Raw genomic sequence first — 18,675 nt, 5'->3', positions numbered from 1 at the left:
GAAGGGCAGCCGATCATATGGGCAGATGGGCTCTGGTTGAAATAGAGGCTGGGGTTACAATAGGCACTATATACGCATCTAATCAAGATGACCCAGCGGTATTGGAGGTGCTGGAAATTGAGCTAGCGGGTTCGCCTACTCCTGTAATTTTATGCGGAGACTTTAACATATCTATAGATCCGGTTAACGATCCCTTACATTGGTTAGGTAAGACGTGCTATGGGGGTAGGAAGCCGAAAGTTTTTAGTGCATTAACATGTTTAAAAGGAACCCATGGCCTAGAGGACGTATGGAAAATTAAGAAGCCCCAGGATGCTGGCTATACCAATTTCTCTTACCCTCATAGCAAGTACGTGAGGATCGATTATTTTTTTATTACTAGGAGCCTGGTTAGGGATGCAGTTATTAAAAAACTCCCGAAGGAAATATCTGATCACAACCCCCTGATTATTACGTTCGAACTACATGGCCATATAAAAAAAAAGAAGTAGATGGTCTTTTGATAAAAGACTCTTGGTTAACTCTAAGTATGTTGACCATATTAAAGCATGGGCATCAGAATTTTTTAATTGTAACAGATTCAGTGCTCGTCGCAACACGGTTTGGGATACTTTTAAAGACACACTTCGGGGGGAGACTGTGAGCTTTGTAGCAGCGGAAAGAAAAGCTCAAGCAGATAGAAAGGAGGCATTAATGTGCCAACTCATACAGGCTGAGGAAAAACATATAAGGGAGATAGCAGATGGAAGAAGGGTACCTGAAACACATCAGCAAATAACGACTCTAAAAGCTGAAGTTGATAGCTACTTGGCTAAAGAAGCTGCAGAGAAATCCTATTTAATAGGAAACAAAGCTTTTGAAAATGGAGAGGCTGTAGGAAGAAGAATGGTTTTTATCACTCGGCAGAGATAGACCCAGAATTTAATTAATAATATCAAGCAGGGAGATCGTATTATTTCAGACGCAGTGGGGATTGTTAATGAATTTCAAAAATACTATCAGAGACTTTATAAGAATAAGGAGGAGGTGGAAAAATCACAAGAAGTCGAAGTACTGCTGAATAAAATTGCAGAAATAGATTTAGTGGGGAAATTAGGGGAAGGTGAGAGAGCTGAACTTGAAAAAGAAATAACTAATGAAGAAGTAGATTCAGCACTTAATGAATTAGCAGCAGGTAAGGCCCCTGGCTCAGATAGATTACCCCTGGAGATTTATAGATTACTGAATGAAGTTACTACCCCCCTAATGCTAGATTTGTTCTTGGGCATACAGTATAATGGGGTCCCACCAGATTCATGGAAAGAAACGGATATTATAGTATTCCCTAAAAAGGGAAAGCCTGCTGACGCCCCGTCTTCATATCGCCCAATCTCTCTGATAAATTCAGATAATAAAGTGTATTCTAAGATCTTGGCTAATCGGTTAGGGAGGATCATGGGTACCTTGGTCTCCCCCTGGCAGCATGGGTTTGTCCCTGGAAGGGATATGACGGACCATGTTTGCAGGGCAATTACGCTTTTTGACATCATGGCGGCAGGGGGAAGGCCGATGGCCATGATCCTTCTTGATGCGGAAAAAGCATTGGATAGGGTGTCATGGGTGTTTCTTTGGGAGGTACATCGATATAAAGGTCTTGGTCCCAATATCATTAGAGCCATAAGAGCAATGTATGACAAACCTACAGCACGGATCCAACTTATGGGTTTGAAATCAGGGAATATATATATCTCCAGAGGAACGAGGCAGGGGTGCCCCTGTTCTCCTATACTTTTTGCCCTGTACTTGGAACCATTGCTGACGAAGTTGATGGCTAGTGAGAAAATTATTCCAGTTAGAACGGGGGAATTTGAAAGTAAGATATTCGCATATGCGGATGATGTAGCAGTAATTACGACCCACCCTACTCAAGCCATTCAAGAGATAGAGCAGTTATCAGAAGAATTTGGAGCATTATCAGGTTACGCATTGAATAATGGGAAAACTATCATTGTTTGTACACAAAATCTAATATTTAATGATATCAGGAGAACCGACAGAGCAACGTATTTAGGGGTCTGCTTCTGCTCCAACATTAAAGATATTATGGAATTAAATTATAAGCCCCTAGTTGATTCGATTGGAAAGTATCTCCGGTGGGTTAATAACCTGCATTTAACACTTATAGGGCGTGGTAACTATATAAAAATAAATGTATTTCCCAAGCTGCTCTATCTTTTCCATTCCATACCATTAGCTATTGATGAATCAATTATGAAGCGGATTGAGGCTATATTATCAGGATTTATGTGGCAGTATGGAAAAATAAGGCGCTCTTTACAATATTTGTCGCTACCTTTAGATAGAGGTGGCTTATTAGTACCAAATATTAGGCTTTATTACTATGCTGCTTTTTTGCAACAGATGGTACCACTATTCTCATCCTCTAGCTCTGATATATTGAATATAGGCGTTAGAATACCATCAACCTTTGAGTTATCAATGGGAAAATCCTATAGGAAGCTATGTTTAAGATATATGGAGCGAGGGTTTTATAAACGAACAAAGTTACAGACAATTCAGGGAGTTTGGAAAGTTTGGAAATGTGTGACCAATATGATAGAGATTCCCAAGTTAAATAGGTATACCCCATTATGGGATACGCCAATGCTTTCTGTATTATCAGGAGACGTAGTTAGTAAAAGGTGGGGGGAAAAAGGCATAAATATAATTGCGGATATCTGTGATCAACAGGAAGTTATATCTTTTCCAGAACTTCAACAGAGGTATGGTCTACCAGGTGGACATTATATAAAGTATCTTCAAATAATGAGTTGTATAACAATAAATCGATCAGCGGAGATGGTTAGTGACAAAATACCACTACTTGAAATATTGAGTAAGAAAGAAAGAAGCAGGATCGGTATACTTCATAAGTGTTTATTGGAAAAAGTTCCGGATGATTTAAACAAGAATGAGACAGCCTGGGCCAGTAAACTAAATAATCCGGACGTGGATATTGATAAGTCTCTTGCCCTATCCAGGCATATTTTATGAAGTCCGGTGGCTTCCAAGGCATTTTGCTGTTGGTGCACTAATTCGTAATTATGAGGCTTTTCTTAAGTACTTTGAGCATGAGAAAGATGAGGAGAATGATCCAGTTGCTCAATATTGTTACAAAAAGCTATCAGACTCCAACTACCATATTTCCCTTGCAGTACTTAATGACATTCTGGGTGAATTTGCATCTTTGTGCAAACTATTCCCAAAAAGTTATTTGACTACTGTTGAAGCTGTACAGTATGCAAGAGCAAAGATTGGCCAAATTAATCAACAATATTTGGGGGACACTGTCTTTTGGAGCAGCAATGTAAGAGATCTTATGGTATTGTACAAGGAAAGAAAAGAGTTTGACAGTGGGCCTATTTTGTCTTTTGTTTCCCTTCTTTGTGAGCACATGCAAAAAAGGTTCCCTGAAGATGAACTGAAAGAATGGGCAAGTTTTGAAATCCAAGCAATAGCAACACAATCACATTTTGATTTTGGGACTGAGAATATACAAAGACTAGTTGAAAAGTATAAAAATATCTTGGTCCTGAGTGATTGTGAAACACCAGAAGATGTTGTTGGACAATACAGAGATTATAAATATGTGGTGGCAGAACATGTAAAGGGTGGGTTATTTACCACCTTTCAAGACATGGTGAATTTCACTGTACGCAATGCTACTCAGTATAGTGTGGTGTCTCAGCTTGTTGATGTCTGTGCAACGTTTCAAGCATCTAGTGCAGATTGTGAACGAGGATTCAGCCTCATGAATACTATCAATAATTAATTGAGGAATAGACTAGAGCAGAAGCATTTGGATATGCTGATGAGGACAAAGGCCTACCTCCTGAATGGGAAAGTTGACCTAGATAGAGTTTATCGGCTTGGAAAATTGTAAGGATCGCCGTGAGAAGTCACCCATCTAGTGATGCCACTTGACGTGTCTGAGCGGCCCTCCCCCATATTGTGTATATGTGATATTGTATAGGCTCTCAACATTTCCCCACCCAATGAACAGTGCGCAAATTAAGAATATTTAATAAAATCTTATGTTGGTACCACCGTTGAAGATTTGTGCTTTTCTAAACCTGAAGTGTACTTGCCTGTGTAACCAATTCATATCATGGCGTGTTTATCCAATTTGCAAACTGGCCTTAAGACCCTTAATGTGGCACTGTATGTGTGAAAAAGCACCATATTTTCACATTTTTAAGTAAACATTTGAAGTGAAATTTGGCACTGCACACATGCGCGGTCTGGTTCCTGCCACACATAGGCATGGTTGCAGCTCACAGAGACCCTCCACTGCCGCACTCAGAGGAAGGAACTTAGAGGGAACATTGGTTATAACACGTTATAATGCTTACTTTGAGTTCAGGACAGCTAGAAATATATTCAAGGACTTATTTTAATAGTATTTTAAAGTATTCTTTAAAGAGAAGTCAGGTTGTTCCTTAATGGAAAAACATCTATGACTGCCATATTTCACGTGTCTCCATGGGAGAGGATATAACATCCAGAATCATGTTGAGCTTGTCCTTTTGTATGCCCTGTTTTTTTTTCAGATATTTGTCTTTGTTTGTGGTTGTGATCAAAGCAATTGGGGCGCATGAAACGTGCGTATTTTTCTGTAGCACAATTATGGCAATTATTTTAGGAAATGCATCTTACACACCAAAAAATTACTAGGCCTGGGCAAAAATTTAGTTCCGTTCGCGGAAATTGCGATAATTTGACATTTTCGCGTTCCGCGGAGAGCGCGAAAATATCAAAATTTCCGGTTTCCGCAGCTTGGCGATAATTTGTTTCTTGCTCGCGCTGTAAAATAATATATTCTCGCGCGCGCGCGATCGCCTTACCTGAATCCCTGCGTTCACCGACAAGTTTTCTTGATCCGGTCGCGTTCTTCATGAGATGTTGTATTGTTTTTAGCCATTTGCCCTGTATCGCAACAGTTCGCGCCCGCAGTGACGTCATGCGTCACGCCATCACGTCTTTCTTCTCGCGATCATGCACCGCGAGACAACTCAAAACAAGATGGCCGCGCCCGCAAGCAACCACATGGGTAGGTTGGTGACCCGCAACCATGCAGAAAATCTCGCGAACATGCGGGAAAAAAACTTCCGCATTTTCGCGATATTTCCGCTTGTTTGCGATAATTTTAAACATTTTCGCGAAAGTTAATTTCGCAAATTCCGCCGCCCACCCCTAAAAATTACCCAAAGAGTCCTTTGGGTAGAACACAAATTGAAAATTTAATTTAGAGTTCATTTATGGTTGCTTGTGTTTAAAAGCACCACAAACACAATATTGGGGTAAAAAATGATCGTTGACAAAAATATTGAGACAAAAAGGTGCTTTAACCTCAATGTCATGCTCTTATACTTTTAATTTTAAGTACCAAAATATTGTAAAAACATCTAATTGACAATGATATCTGACAAATATATACTAAACAGACATTTTTTTTACGTAAATAGAGCTTAAAGTAGAGAATGTAAAATATTTTAATACAGAAATTGAATGCATATTGTAAATTAAATACTATATATATGTATGTGTATATATATATATGTCAGGCCAAAGTGAGATTTCAGAGAAGAGGGTATTGCAATGGAATTTTGAATAAAGCGGAGCTCCATTGCAATTCTATTGAAAGAAACGTCTTTCTTGTGGATAAGATCAAGAGCAAAGACGAGAAAATCAGGATCATTACCAATTTTACTGAAAAATCACCTGAGGTATTTCAAATTCTCAGAAGAAACTGGAGGATATTGAAATCTGACGCTATAGTGGGTAAAGTGCTAACTGACAACCCCCTGGTAACATACAGGAGAGGAAATTCCTTGAAAGATCATTTGGTTCAAAGTCACTATGTAGCTAAGAAGAAGAAACCTATACCTGTTAAAGGTTTCTTTCCTTGCATGAAATGCAAAGCTTGTAAAAACAGCCACAAAGTGAAAGATTATACAATACCAGGGAAAACAGGGAGAACCCCGATTTCTAAGCTTTTAAATTGTAACTCGGATCATACAGTGTACTGTTTGGTGTGTCCATGCGGGAAACAATATGTGGGAAGTACAATACATCCCACAAAAAAAAGAATTTTAGAACACCTAAGGGCAATTACTAATAAAGACCATAATTATCCAGTTGCCCGTCATTTCGAAATGGAACACCAAAGCAACAGCAATCTTCTCAGGTTCTTCTGCCTAGACCAGATTGTCAAATCTGAAAGGGGAGGAGACCAGGTGAAGAAATTACGTATCCTCGAATCAAAATATATCATAAAGTTGCAAACTAAAATACCGAAAGGACTCAACAATGAAGAGGAAATATGGGTCCCCATAGGTTAAATTGAAGGTTCTCCGTATCCTATGTAAATCTTTATTTAAGAGAAAGGGGGAGGAACGTTTTTCCCTTTTTTTAAATTTAGAAAACAACAGGAATGATCGTATTGTTCATTTAATGTAATAATGCAGACTCCTGGGAAGGTAAGCCCATACAGGGCGTAATTTTCATGAAATGCGGCTGAAAAGTCATAATATCATTTAGAAATTCATAATTGATGAATAGTAATCATATGAAATGCAAATAAGTGATATATATATGCAGATCCAAGTTATGAACTTATACATGAATGTAATGTATTGACCGTTCAAAGATGGCCGCTGTAGTAATATTACCGGTGTCTGCATCACTGTATCTTCTTCTATGTTTATTTAAAAACGTTATTTTCCATTTCCATGATTTGCATGAAAACTTTATTTAAAAAACTCATGATGCAACTATTGAATAGACACTGACGAAGGCGGTTACGCTGAAACGCGTTTGTCTACTTGTAAGCAGTGGAGACGAAAATAAATGGTAAATTGCTTACGAAACGCTGATGGCTTTGAGTGCGCTCTATTGCAAAAGGTTCCTGGGAAGTGAGAAACCTGGGTTTTGGAATTGATTTGCGCATCCTCCAAGCGCTGAGCAGCACCCGTGACGCTGAGGTGCAACGGCTGGTGGACTTGTGTTGGCGATATATATATATATATATATATATATATATATATATATATATATATATATATGTATATATATATATTACCTACTGGCGGTCGCCAGTAGGTAGTTATAGTTAGGACCCTGTTTCCATAGGAAATCCGCAACATTCTATTTTGAATAACTTTGGCGCCGGTCGACCAATCCTCGCGAATTTCTCAAAATAGGTGGGGCGCTACGCTCCGCTCCTACCCTGAAAGTTTCGGGAGGATTCGTCAAGCGGGGGCTGAGATAAAAGGGGGGTCCCAAAACGCGTTTTTCCCATGCATTTTTCCATAGGACCTTTAGACAGGGCTACAGCCCGAACGGCTGAACAGAATTACTAGAAATTTGGCAGAGAGGTAGTCCTTAGGTCAAGGAAGTGCCTTTTGTAGGTTTGGTGTAAATCTGTTCAGTAGATTCTGAGAAAATAGCCTTTAAATCAATATATATATCTGGGACAGCTTACGGTACGCTTACCATAAGCTTACCGTACGCGTACGGTGGCGTGCGCGAGCGCGATTTTGATTGGCTCTTAGATCTTAGTAAACATTCGAATCGGCCGAAACCAGGAAGCGGCGGCCGCCATTTTGTGTGTTTCACTCAGAAAAAAAAGAGTGATAACAAGAAAAGGGGGCAAGGAGGAGAGTTACAGACCCCCTTACATTTGTGAGGGGGTCAAAGAAGGACAGAAAAGTACAAAGAAAACATTTATTGATTTTAAAAAAAATCACGGGGTACACGTACGGTAAGCGTACGGTAACAAAAAAAAAATAAAAGAAATGAAATTCAGATTTAAGTGTTTAGTTATTAGGGGGCTCTAAAAAGAGCCGTTGTGTTTAAAGTTATTTTTTAGTGGTACCTACAAGTAAGTACCGATGCAGAGTCTAAGGTTCAAGAGGAAGACTCTGTTCCCTTCATCATTGAAGTGCACATCATCTCCTCTATAAATGTCTTGCATGTCGTAACGCAAGTTGTTGTGGTAAATGGAACCCATACCATAGTCACGGAGGAAAGCAGAAACAGATTTGTTGACGTGCTTTCTTGCTTTGTCAATCTGCGGACAGAAATGATTGGACCAGTTCCATTTTTGCCTTTGGCATATGTTGGAAAACACAAAGGCAGTTTTAGGGAAAAGAGAAAAGAGTTGTGCAAAGGTGTCCTTCATAAGCATTTCCAGACCTACCCCAGTCAAAGTGCCTAGGTCATTGCCACCACAGTGCACTATTATGAGGTCAGGGTGTTGGATTTGCATGAAGGATTTCACCAATGGCATCAATTAGTGCCACTTTAACCCTCTCTGACCAATCCATTTAATGTCTACATTTGGCAAAGCAAGGTCTCTCACCGTAGTAGCTGTGCCCTACAATCCACACTGTGAACATCTTCAAAGGAGATCTGGATGCACTCAGGAGGTGTAATTCACTAGAATGGTAAAAAGAAATGAAAGACAGTTTGGAAATGGAGGCATACATATTTTTTTATAAAAAAAAAGAACTGATTGGCTGTTTCATACCATTCTACACTAAAAACTAGGCTGTATGTGTAAATTTATAGAAGCATGTTTTGTATTGGTACAGAAAAATGTGTTACCAAAGAACAGTACTATGGATTTGCTGTAAGGTTTGAAAAGTCAAGCACTCTTGCTCTGTGGAATTGAAACATTGTTTGGCGAACTTCTGACCTAACTCCACACAGCAGTGTTCCATGAGCTGTTGCTATGGTAGCAGGCAGAAGTCAAGTTGGGGGAAGGGTACTAGGCAGAAGTCAAGTTGGGGGAAGGGTACTTTTGGAAAAGGGTTGGTTTTCAACCAATAGAAATGTGTGATTACATTTGAAAAAAAGGGGGAAGCACTGAGATTTGAAACTTACATGTATATGTGTGGAAAAATAGAGGGAAACTTTGCCATTATCTGGTTCTGCTGAGAGGAGAGAGGTGTAGAGAACAGAGATCCTGGCTCTGATAATCTGCTGTTTGAGTGCCACATTTCTTTCACAACTAACTAATTTTAAAGGTGAGGTTAGAGTTTGAGAGGAGATGTATATGGTAAATTAAGAAATGAATAATAGAAATGTAATTCTTTTTGTTGAAGTTGCGTTTATTATTTTCTGTTTTGGGAGAAATTTAAATGTGAGGAACATGTAAAATAATATGGACTATGTTTTCACGATAAATGAAGGTGTATTGGTATAAAAAAAGAATAGTTTAAGGGTTTGAGGTTGGACTCAGTAATGCAAATACATTCAGCATCACTAAGGCTGGTTGCCCTTGGTGGAATGTAGGCAGTCACCCAGGTTACACATGTTGGGAAATATAGGCAGAGATTTATTGTGTACAACTCTGGTAATTTAATATTTGCATTAGTAGGAAAAAGGGGGAGCGATTTTTTGGTGCAGAAGCAGACTCTTAGCACACACCCAGCTCCTTTCCATGTATAATCATGCACAGCATTTACAAGCGAGTGGGGTTTGAGGTTTCAGTCTGTAATGCAAATACATTCAGCATCACTAAGGCTGGTTGCCCTTGCTGGAGTGTAGGCAGTCACCCAGGATACACATGGTGGTGGTCTGAAAAAGCAGTTTGGACATGGGCTTTTTTAAAAATCTGAAAAGTGGATTCATAATGTGTCAGTCTGTAAAAGTGATTATCACTTGCCAAAAAAAAAGAGCAGTAAGTGTGCTTTCAAATTGGCAAAGAAATTTCGTTTTGTGACTAATGTGAAAACATGACTCTGTGTGCAAATAGGAATTACAGGCAGAGATTTATTGCGTTTTGCTCTGGTGATTTCACAGTTGCATTAGTAGGAAAAAGGGGGAGCGATTTTTTGGTGCAGAAGCAGACTCTTAGCACACACCCAGCTCCTTTCCATGTATAATCATGCACAGTATTTACAAGCGAGTGGGGTTTGAGGTTTCAGTCTGTAATGCAAATACATTCAGCATCACTATGGCTGGTTGCCCTTGCTGGAGTGTAGGCAGTCACCCAGGATACGCATGGTGGTGGTCTGAAAAAGCAGTTTGGACATGGGCTTTTTTAAAAATCTGAAAAGTGGATTCATAATGTGTCAGTCTGTAAAAGTGATTATCACTTGCCAAAAAAAAAGAGCAGTAAGTGTGCATTCAAATTGGCAAAGAAATTTCGTTTTGTGACTAATGTGAAAACATGACTCTGTGTGCAAATAGGAATTACAGGCAGAGATTTATTGCGTTTTGCTCTGGTGATTTCACAGTTGGATTAGTAGGAAAAAGGGGGAGCGATTTTTTGGTGCAGAAGCAGACTCTTAGCACACACCCAGCTCCTTTCCATGTATAATCATGCACAGTATTTACAAGCGAGTGGGGTTTGAGGTTTCAGTCTGTAATGCAAATACATTCAGCATCACTAAGGCTGGTTGCCCTTGCTGGAGTGTAGGCAATCACCCAGGATACACATGGTGGTGGTCTGAAAAAGCAGTCTGGACATGGGCTTTTAAAAAAATCTGAAAAGTGGATTCATAATGTGTCAGTCTGTAAAAGTGATTTTCACTTGCCAAAAAAAAGAGCAGTAAGTGTGCATTCAAATTGGCAAAGAAATTTCGTTTTGTGACTAATGTGAAAACATGACTCTGTGTGCAAATAGGAATTACAGGCAGAGATTTATTGCGTTTTGCTCTGGTGATTTCACAGTTGCATTAGTAGGAAAAAGGGGGAGCGATTTTTTGGTGCAGAAGCAGACTCTTAGCACACACCCAGCTCCTTTCCATGTATAATCATGCACAGTATTTATAAGCGAGTGGGGTTTGAGGTTTCAGTCTGTAATGCAAATACATTCAGCATCACTAAGGCTGGTTGCCCTTGCTGGAGTGTAGGCAGTCACCCAGGATACACATGGTGGTGGTCTGAAAAAGCAGTCTGGACATGGGCTTTTAAAACAATCTGAAAAGTGGATTCATAATGTGTCAGTCTGTAAAAGTGATTTTCACTTGCCAAAAAAAAAGAGCAGTAAGTGTGCATTCAAATTGGCAAAGAAATTTCGTTTTGTGACTAATGTTAAAACATGACTCTGTGTGCAAATAGGAATTACAGGCAGAGATTTATTGCGTTTTGCTCTGGTGATTTCACAGTTGCATTAGTAGGAAAAAGGGGGAGCGATTTTTTGGTGCAGAAGCAGACTCTTAGCACACACCCAGCTCCTTTCCATGTATAATCATGCACAGTATTTACAAGCGAGTGGGGTTTGAGGTTTCAGTCTGTAATGCAAATACATTCAGCATCACTAAGGCTGGTTGCCCTTGCTGGAGTGTACTCAGTCACCCAGGTTACACATGTTGCTGGTCTGAAAAAGCAGTTTGGACATGTGCATGTGCATTTAAAAAAATCTGAAAAGTGGATTCATAATGTGTCAGTCTGTAAAAGTGATTATCACTTGCCAAAAAAAAGAGCAGTAAGTGTGCTTTCAAATTGGCAAAGAAATTTCGTTTTGTGACTAATGTGAAAACATGACTCTGTGTGCAAATAGGAATTACAGGCAGAGATTTATTGCGTTTTGCTCTGGTGATTTCACAGTTGCATTAGTAGGAAAAAGGGGGAGCGATTTTTTGGTGCAGAAGCAGACTCTTAGCACACACCCAGCTCCTTTCCATGTATAATCATGCACAGTATTTACAAGCGAGTGGGGTTTGAGGTTTCAGTCTGTAATGCAAATACATTCAGCATCACTAAGGCTGGTTGCCCTTGCTGGAGTGTACGCAGTCACCCAGGTTACGCATGGTGGTGGTCTGAAAAAGCAGTTTGGACATGTGCATTTAAAAAAATCTGAAAAGTGGATTCATAATGTGTCAGTCTGTAAAAGTGATTATCACTTGCCCAAAAAAAAGAGCAGTAAGTGTGCTTTCAAATTGGCAAAGAAATTTCGTTTTGTGACTAATGTGAAAACATGACTCTGTGTGCAAATAGGAATTACAGGCAGAGATTTATTGCGTTTTGCTCTGGTGATTTCACAGTTGCATTAGTAGGAAAAAGGGGGAGCGATTTTTTGGTGCAGAAGCAGACTCTTAGCACACACCCAGCTCCTTTCCATGTATAATCATGCACAGTATTTACAAGCGAGTGGGGTTTGAGGTTTCAGTCTGTAATGCAAATACATTCAGCATCACTAAGGCTGGTTGCCCTTGCTGGAGTGTAGGCAGTCACCCAGGATACGCATGTTGGTGGTCTGAAAAAGCAGTCTGGACATGGGCTTTTTAAAAAATCTAAAAAGTGGATTCATAATGTGTCAGTCTGTAAAAGTGATTATCACTTGCCAAAAAAAAGAGTAATAAGTGTGTTTTCAAATTGGCAAAGAAATTACGTTTTGTGACTATTGTGAAAAGAAATGTAGTAATATATTTAAATAAAATAAAGGAATTTTGTTTTAGTTTTTTTCAGGTATTGCTGAAGAGCAGTGAACAAAATTTAAGATGCCTACAAAATCCAGAGTTCAAAAAACGCACAAAAAAAACCTATATTTGAAGACAACTGGAGGACCAAAGTTAGTAGAAGATGCTCATGTTGGGAAAAAGAAAAAATCTTCTGGTAAGCAGAAAAAACAATTTCTAAAAAATATATTCAAAAGAATGAAAAATGTACAAAATGTCTGTACTGGAAAGAATGTTTTGAAAAGAAAAGGAGAGGAAAAAATTGAGAATTTAGTTAATGCAAATATACCTTCTGCAACTGAAAAGATTTACATAAATAGAAAAACAGCGTTTAAAGAGATACGTAGAAAAATGTTTCAGAGAAGAGTTATGTCCAATTTGATAAAGGATGTGAAGAAATATAAGCAAAAGACAAAGTTTTAGAATTAAAAAGGAAACTATTCATTTTAATTTTGAATAGGATGCGTACATTAGACAAAATGGTTAATGTACTGAAATTACATAGCAAAAGGAAAAGAGTAGTGAACAGAACAAACTTTTGTAAAGTGTTTTTAGGAAAGTGGATGCATAGTTCAAGTAGTGAACCTTTTTTTAATGAAGAGAGCTATTTTCAAAGTAATAATTTGCTGCATGCAGTTGACACCAGAGGTCGTGCTTACAAAGTAAAAAATGGTTGCATAATGGAGAAGGAGATAATGGTTCCAAGAGATGAGGTACAAGTGATGGCAGATGAGGCTATGGGGAGACGTCCTAAAGCCCCAGTGTACACTTGGAATTGTAGTAGTATTTGCACTGTGCGTCAGGAATCTATTGACAAATTTCGTGAGTTTCTAAGAGAATATAGTAAAAAAAGTATAAAACAGAAGATTAAGGTGCTTCAAAGTCTGGATCCATGCAGAGTGAGAGAGAATACTGGTTTGCAGGGTCATTCTCTGGCTTGTCTATCTAGAAAAGTGTGTAATAGTGTTTTCCATCATTTTAGGATGCTGGCTGTTCATCATACTGAAATGAGAAAGTTTGTGAGACGGTTGTATTTTGCCAAAAGTCCAGCAATAAAGTTAAATGAATTGAATAGGGCTCTGTTCCGAGGAACGGTATCAGATGTAGAGAAGGTTGTTGATGAAATTCAGTTTTGTTACTTTGGTCCTGAACAAAAAAGTGCAGAGAAGGACACAGTAAATGAGGAAGAAGTGGAAGAGAATGTAGAACCCTCTGTAAGTAACACATTTAATGATCACATAACAAAATTTGCAATAATCTCTAATGAAAGACCAAATTTTACTTGTATTTGTTGCCGCAGAACTCATTATAGAAAACAAACTAGGAATGTTGATCTCTACAGAAAGAGTGAAAATGAAGATAATTATAAGTGGAAGGATTTTGCCACATATATATTTCTTGAAAATTGTTTTGATTTGGGTGAAAATCAGCGTATTTGTAAATACTGTTACAACAAGTTAGAGGAAAATAGAATGCCGACCAGAGCTGTACACAATAATTTAGAATTGGATGCTATTCCTGCTGAACTTTCTGAATTAAATACATATGAGTCTATACTCATTCAATGTGTTCATCCGTTCCAGACCATAGTACGTATGGAGCCCAAAACTGGTAAATTACCACCTTCAGATTTACTGAGAGGTTTAAAAGGTAGAGGGGTGTATTTGCCCTTGGATTTGAAAAAAAATATGGAAACTATTGATGCGGATACTTTGGAAACTGAACCATTAATTATTCTGGTTAATGGTGTACCTACAAAGAATAAGAAGATTTGGCAGGAGCTGGTAGATGTGCGGAAAGTACAAAGAGCAAATTTGTATTTGAAAAGGAATAACAAATGGTATGAATCAATTTATATAGAAGAAGAAGAAGAAGATTTACAAGAAGACACAGAAACACCAACTGGACAAATTGAAAAAGTGGACAAGTCAAAGGAAGAAGAAATTTATGAACATTTTAGCATACATCCTCTTCATTCAAAAGAAGTTATGGGAGACAATATTGATCTCTTTCAGATGAAGAAAGCAAAAGGAACTCCCGTGAGTGTATGGGAGGAGAGCTTGGAAGCTCGATGTTTTCCCCAGCTGTTTCCAACAGGAAAAGGAGGACGATACGATGAACGTCCGGAACAGATTCCAGCTTCTGAGTATGGGACTACAAGACTATATGCTGAAGATCCCAAATTTCGACAAAGTATTCCTTATTTGTTCCATCTTTTATTTGAAAGCGACTTGTCTGCACTGTCTTATGCAGTAAATCACATTTTAAAAAGTGGAGTACATTTACAAAATGTGTCTGCTAAGGATTTTATGGAGAAAGTGCAGCACCGAGATGATCATTTGGAAACGCAACTGATCAATCTGATGGCTTGTCAGCGTGGGACAAATGAATATTGGTACCGACGCCATGGTGAATTAAAATGCATGTTACGGAATTTAGGAACACCAACATGGTTCGTTACCCTAAGCTGTGCCGAGTACGCTTGGGATGATTTACTGGATTTTCTACGAGAGGCAAATTCAAACATTAAAAACATCGAATACAAGACAGCAGGAGAACTGTGCTCATTGGATCCGGTTAATGTTTGCAGATATTTCAATCATAGATTTGAGGCTATGATGTCCTTCATCTGCAATAAAATAAATCCACCTCTTGGAGAAGTATTAGATTTCTTTTGGAGAAAAGAGTACCAGGCAAGAGGTGCTTCTCATATTCATATGCTGTTGTGGATCAAGGATGCCCCAAAGTTTGGAACAGATACTGATGAAGCAGTGTTATCTTACATTGAAGAATATGCAACATGTGCTATACCAAAAAGCACAGAAGAGAAAAAGTTAAAGGAGCAAGTTTTACGTTTCCAAAGTCATCGGTGTGGAAAATACTGTCGATGGAAATACAAGAGCAAAGATAAATACTACACTAAATGTCGATTTGGATTTCCTAGACCTGTTCTTTCAAATGGAAGAGTAAACAGTTTTATGTCAGCTGTGAGACATACTATCACAAGAAAATCACCTAAGAATACCTACAACCTTAAAAGAAAAGAAGAATCAAAAAATATAAATGACTACAACCCAGTCATTTTATCCATGTGGAACGCTAACATGGATATACAGTATGTAGCTGACAATTCCATTGCTGTTGCTCGATATGTAACGTCTTACATTACGAAATCAGAAAAAACAGAATTGAAGGAAATGTGGGAAGAGATTTCTCACGAGAAGACTGTCAGTAAGAAGCTGTACAGTTTCAGTTTGAAGATGTTATCGCATCGAGAAATTGGATCCTACGAATGTTCAGATAGGTTATCTTCTGCAAGTCTCTACTCGAAGTCAAGAAGAATAATTTGGGCAAGTTTAGGCCTTGCAGCAATGAGAAATCGGGTACTAAAATCTGTTGGAGAAATTGAATATTTGGCCGAAAACGACCCAGAAAGTACAGATATTTTGAAAACAAACATGTTGGACACATATTATCCCAAGAGAAGTCAACATCTGGAGAACATGTGTCTCTATGAAGTGCTGCAGAATTACATTTATTCACGGAAAGCCGCAGAAGACATCAACAATGGAAAATATAAAGTCATTGGTGAGGAAGGATGTTTGGTGAAGCAAACAAAAGGAAGTTTGATAAATCACAGGAAGCTGAGTTGCGACACTACTGACAAGAAGGAATTTTACTACTTGGCTCTTTTACAGTTGTTTAAACCATGGCGTACAGAGGATGAACTACTGGGAGAATTTCAAAGCTATGAAGATTCTTTTAATGCTTGCAAAGACAGCATACAATGCAGTACATTCTCAAGTTATCTGCAAATGTTAAATGAAGAAATTGAACAGGAAACTACAATTGCAGCAGAAATAGCTAGAGACAGTTCTCAGGACAGCCAAAGTTCAGAAACACTCAGTCAAGATCCCCTAGGACAACCAATCGTTGAAAATGAAGCATCAATAGCCATGAATGAAGTGGAAACGGCTATGAATCAAGCTCAAGAAGAATTTATAGACTTACAAAATTTGGAAAGACAACTGAACGAAGAGCAGCAACAAATTTATGAAGAGATTAGAAACAAAATTGATCACGGATTTCTACATGAAAAAAAAGAGTGCTCATGCACATCATTTCATCCAATCAGGATGTATGTAAGCTGACAAGCTGGAACTGGAAAAAGTTTCCTAATTAAAGTCATCAGAAGCTACCTACAGCAAAAAACGGATTCTACTTTGTCTTGTGTGGTTACTGCTCCAACTGGGTTAGCAGCATATAACATAAAAGGAATCACTTTACATCGTTTGCTAATGTTACCAGTGGAGCATGAGAACAAAATACAATACAACAAGCTAACTGGAGAAGCATCCTTGGAAGTTTCAAGAGTATTGAAGAAGATGCAAGTTCTCATTATTGATGAGGTGAGCATGGTTTCAAACTTAATGCTTGCCTTTGTGCATTTAAGAATGCAGCAAATTCTGAAGACAGACTATGACATGTTATTTGGTGGAAAACACGTCATAGTTTTTGGAGATCTTTTGCAACTTACTCCAGTTAAAGGACAACCAGTGTTTAATACTGTCACACATGAAGACACGAAGAAGTCATTGGGAAGCATCGGAAATACAAATATTCGGTCCTTCTTTGAGTACAAGGAACTTACTACTAATATGAGGCAAGCAAGCGATGAAGAATATGGAAGTATTCTGAAAGATATCAAAATTGGACTACTCACAGAAGTTGACAAAAAAGCATTACAGAGTCGGCTGCTACATAATTTATTTCCAAAGGAAGAAATAGTTGCAGAGAAGATATACATGAACATTGCAGAAAACAAAAGTGTCATCTGCTTAATGCCAACTCTACGTGAATGCTCAATATTCAATGAGGAGCTTTTGAAATTGGAAAAGGAAGAGATCAGGAAATTAGAAGCAGTGGACAAAATTGAGGATGGAAGAATTACTGTCACAGTAACAGGCACACTGAAAAATAAATTGGATTCACTAGAGAAGAACATTTCCAAAACAGCTGGATTAGAAAAAAATCTATATGTTTGCATGAACTGTAGAGTATTTTTAAGGAGAAATTTGGATGTTGAAAAAGGTTTAGTTAATGGAGCTATGGGAAGAGTTGTGGGTTTTATTAATTATCAGAAAAAAGATGGAATTGAATGTTTAAAAATAAAATTTGATCAGATAGAAGAAGTTAAAGACATTTGTCGTTGTACAGTTCGTTTCATGCTTGTGAAAGACTTATATGTACGTAGGAAGCAGTTTCCGTTTTCGCTAGCATATGCTGTAACTATTCACAAGTCTCAAGGATTGACTGTAGATTGTGCATTTGTGAACATTGGTTCAACTGTGTTCAAAGAAGGTATGGCTTATGTAGCTTTGTCACGAGTGAAAACATTATCAGGTTTATTCATGATAGACTTTGATGACTCAAAAGTTAGTGCTGATACAAATTGTGTAAAGGAGTATAATAGATTAAGAAGAAGCTATGCTCCTCATTTAGGTCAGTATCCTGTGTTGGAGAAACGTGTAGTTTCTCGTAAAAGGAGAAATGAGAATATCTGTAATGAAGATGTAGAGAGGAGGAAAAAAAAGAGGAGTGATGTAATTGCCAGCAAAAAGAGTAAGGGAAAAGAAGAACAGGTTGTAGGATGTCATTTTGAAAATAGCTCTGGTGTCAACTGCTACGCAAATGTAGTGCTGAATGTTGCATTTTATCTGGAAAGTTTGCAAGAGCAGATAATAGTAAATCAGGGAAAAAGATTCTGTTCTGAGTTGAGTCTCCTTTTTCAAAAGCTGAGTAATGATAAAACTCAAATAGAAAGTGCTACTGAAATTAGAAAACTTTTAGATGTATGTTCAGGACGAACACACTTTTCTCAAAATGAACAAGATGCACACGAATTTTTGATGTTTTTTCTTCAGGTACTGGAAGAAGAAGAAGTTGCAATTGATAATTTATTTGGTCTCTCTTATAAATGGGAACATAGTTGTGAAAACTGTTATAATATATGTGGCTTTAATGTTGATAATGAAAGGTTTATTTATTTGACATTGCCAGAGAGTAAAACAGTCACTTTTGCTAAATTAGTTAAAGATGCTAATCATAGCATGCAATGCGGTGAGTGTCAATCTGACATGTTTTCAACATTAATTTTAAAGGAATACGGACAGTATGTAATTTTAATGATGCAACGATGTAGAGCTAATGGTTCAAAATTGGATAC

This window comes from Triturus cristatus, chromosome 8 (genome assembly GCF_964204655.1).
Source record: "Triturus cristatus chromosome 8, aTriCri1.1, whole genome shotgun sequence".
Taxonomy (NCBI): Eukaryota; Metazoa; Chordata; class Amphibia; order Caudata; family Salamandridae; genus Triturus; species Triturus cristatus.
This window is presented reverse-complemented; position numbering follows the sequence as displayed.